Raw genomic sequence first — 3,883 nt, 5'->3', positions numbered from 1 at the left:
TACTCAGTCATGTCTGACTCTGTGCAACCCCAAGGACTGTAGCACACCAGGCTTCCCTGTCTATCACCAACTCCCAGAGCCTACTCAAACTCATGTATATTGCATCAAAAGTGATGCCATCCAAAAATCTCATCCTCTGTCATACCCTTCTCCTGCCTTCAATCTTTCCCAGCATCAGAGTCTTTTCAAATGAGTCAGTTATTTGCATTAGATGGCTAAAGTATTGGAGTTTCAGCTTCAGCATCAGTCCTTCCAATGAATATTCAGGACTGATTTCCTTTAAGATGCACTGGCTGTATCTCCTTGCAGTCCAAGGGACTCTCAAGTCTTCTCCAACACCACAGTTCAAAAGCATCAGTTCTTCAGTGCCTAGCTTTCTTTAGAGTCCAACTATCACATCCATACATGACTACTGGAAAAACCACAGCTTTGACTAGAGGAACCTTTGCTGGTAAAGTAATGTCTCTGCTTTTCAATATGCTTTCTAGGTTGGTCATAACTTTCCTTCCAAGGAGTAAGTGTCTTTTAATTTCATGGCTGCAGTCACCATCTGCAGTGATTTTGGAGCCCCCAGAAATAAAATTGTCCACTGTTTCCATTGTTTCCCCATCTATTTGCCACGAAGTGATGGGACTGGATGCCATGATCTTAGTTTTCTGAACGTTGAGTTTTAAGCCAACTGTTTCACTCTCCTCTTTCACTTTCATCAAGAGGCTCTTTAGGTCTTCACTTTCTGCCATAAGGGTGGTGCCACATCTGGGTATAAGAAGTTATTGATATTTCTCCCAGCAATCTTAATTCCAGCTTGTGCTTCATCCAACCCAGCATTTCTCATAATGTGCTCTACATATAAGTTAAATAAGCAGAGTGACAATATATAGCCTTGACATACTCCTTTCCCAATTTGGAACCAGGCTGTTTTTCCATGTCTGGTTCTACCTGTTGCTTCTTGGCCTGCATACAGATTTCTCAGGAGGCAGGTCAGGTGGTCTAGTATTCCCATCTCTTTCAGAATTTTCCACAGTTTGTTGTGATCTACACAGTCAAAGGCTTTGGTGTAATCAATAAAGCAAAAGTAAATGTTTTTTCTGGAACTCTCTTGCTTTTTTCATGACCCAGTGGATGTTGGCAATTTGATCTCTGGTTCCTCTGCCTTTTCTAAATCCAGCTCGAACATCTTGAAGTTCACAGTTCACATACTGTTGAAGCCTAACTTGGAGAATTTTGAGCATTGTTTTGCTAGCATGTGAGATGAGTGCAATTGGACAGTAGTTTGAACATTCCTTGGCATAGCCTTTCTTTGGGATTAGAATGAAAACTGACCTTTTGCAGTCCTGTGGCCACTGCTGAGTTTTCCAGATTAGCTGGCATATTGATTGCAGCACTTTCATAGCATCATCTTCCAGGATTTGAAATAGCTCAACTGGAATTCCATCACCTCCACTAGCTTTGTTCATAGTGATGCTTCCTAAGGCCCACTTGACTTTGCATTCTAGGATATCTGGCTCTAGGTGAGTGATCACACCATCGTGGTTATCTAGATCATGAAGATATTTTTTGTATAGTTTTTATGGGTATTCTTGCCACCTCTTCTTAATATCTTCTGCTTCAGTTAGGTCCATATCATTTCTGTCCTCAATGTGTCGATATTTACATGAGATTTTCCCTTGGCATCTCTAATTTTCTTGAAGAGATCTCTAGTGTTTCCCATTCTATTGTTTTCCTCTATTTCTTTGCATTGATCACTGAGGAAGTCTTTATCATCTCTTCTGGCTATTCTTTAGACCTCTGCATTCAAATGGGCATATCTTTCCCTTTCTTTGCCTTTCGCTTCTCTTCTTTTCTCAGCTATTTGTAAGGCTTCATCATACAACCATTTTGCCTTTTTACATTTCTTTTTCTTGGGGATGGTCTTGATCACTGTCTCCTGTACAAAGTCACGACCCTCTGTCCAGAGTTCTTCAGGCACTCTGTCTATCAGATCTAATCCCTTGAATCTATTTGTCACTTTCACTGTATAATCATAAGGGATTTGATTTAGGTCATGTCTGAATGGTCTACCAGTTTTCCCTACTTTCTTCAATTTAAGTCAGAATTTGTCAATAAGGATTTTATGATCTGAGCCACAGTCACCTCCCAGTCTTGTTTTTGCTGATCGCATAGAGTTCTCCATCTTGGCTGCAAAGAATATAATCAATTTGATTTCGGTGTTGACCATATGGTGATGTCCATGTTTAGTCTTCTCTTGTGTTGTTGGAAGAGGGTGCTTGCTATGACCAGTGTGTTATTTTAGCTAAAAAAAATTGTCAACAATATTTAAATTAAATGAATTTGGCTGGACTTACCTGAAGGAGTGAAAATATTGTAATTAATTGGGTTTTACTAAGCCCTGGGTTGCTGCAATAGCCCTTGTGGTTTTCAACCACATATTTACGAATAGTTCCTTTGTAAATAAACCATCCATGAATTATCCTATTTTGAGTGTGCCATGTGATTTTCGTTGTGACCCTGGCTCAAAAAGGTAGAGCATTATTGTAACTAAACAGAGAAGATCCTTCACACAACATACTGACCCACGACTGTTCCCAATGAGTAAAGTAATGTGTAGATTTGATTCAACTGCAATTTCACTCACGTAGCAGTGCTCTTCGGAGAAGGAAATGGCAACCCACTCCAGTATTCTTGCCTGGAGAATCCCATTGACTGTAGCCTGCCAGGCTCATCTGTCCATGGGGTCGCAAGAGTTGGACATGACTTAGCAACGAAATCACCACCAGTGGTGCTCCTTGTTGTTCTCACACGTGGTATTCTGACAATACTGATCCCAGGGCATCTTTTTTCTCAGTTATTATTGAAAAGATTTCTCCTTGATAACACAACTTACAAAATGAGTTTTAGTGATAAATGAGACAAAAAGCAGTGCCTGGCATTTCTTTATGTGCTATACATATGCTGGAATTGGCTTTGTCCAACAATAAAAGCAAATTATCTGCCAGCACATAAGTGACAGTAATTGCTTTTCCACATTGTACGCCATTGATGTAAGGCAATGCCCAAAATGACTTTTTAGTAAAGAAATTGTGCCTATAGCTTGTCTCTTCTGTACGAGCTTTATTTGTCAACTTTATAGGTGGTTTTACAAGCTTTTATCAAGAGCAAGAATTGTATTTGTATTTTCTATAAGTATTATAAGTTTAAACAATGCTTCTAATGGTTGGTCTCTTTTCTGTCTTAGTGACAATCAATTTTGTACTATAAGTATTATTTTATACTTCTGAAAAAAAATGTTTTGATTTGCCAGAGAAGTCACCACGTTTTGCTGGAAAGCCACATAAACACTTTAGGAGTTTCATGACAATTTCATAAGACTGTACTGTGGTACCATCCAATAAAATCAATATTCAGATTCTTCCTCATCTTTCCTTTGTTGTTTATGGAAAAATCATCACACTAGCCAAATCACTCTTCCCAGTAGACAGTCCTTTTTTTATATTCACTGTAGTACTAGATGGAATTTACATATTAAACATCATTTTGTGTTGTAGTAATTATACCTAGTTTATCACTACTTCATTTGCTTCCATTTCTTTATGAACTAATTTGACATTATCATGGAACTGAAAATGTTATATCTAAGAGTAAGGAGAAATTACTCTTTAGTTTCACAGATCTCTCATATTCTCCACAACTGCGTTTTTTTATTTTTATTGAAATACAGTTGATTTACAATGCTGCATTATGTTCAGGCATACAAAGTGATTCAGTTATATATATGATTTTTATATATATACACAAACACACATATGTACAATTTCATGGACAACATCCTTGTCAGGGCAAGGGGGCTTGCATAACTCAACAAAGATATAAGCCATGCCATGAG

This window comes from Bos mutus, chromosome 10 (assembly GCF_027580195.1).
Source record: "Bos mutus isolate GX-2022 chromosome 10, NWIPB_WYAK_1.1, whole genome shotgun sequence".
In the NCBI taxonomy this organism is placed as follows: Eukaryota; Metazoa; Chordata; class Mammalia; order Artiodactyla; family Bovidae; genus Bos; species Bos mutus.
This window is presented reverse-complemented; position numbering follows the sequence as displayed.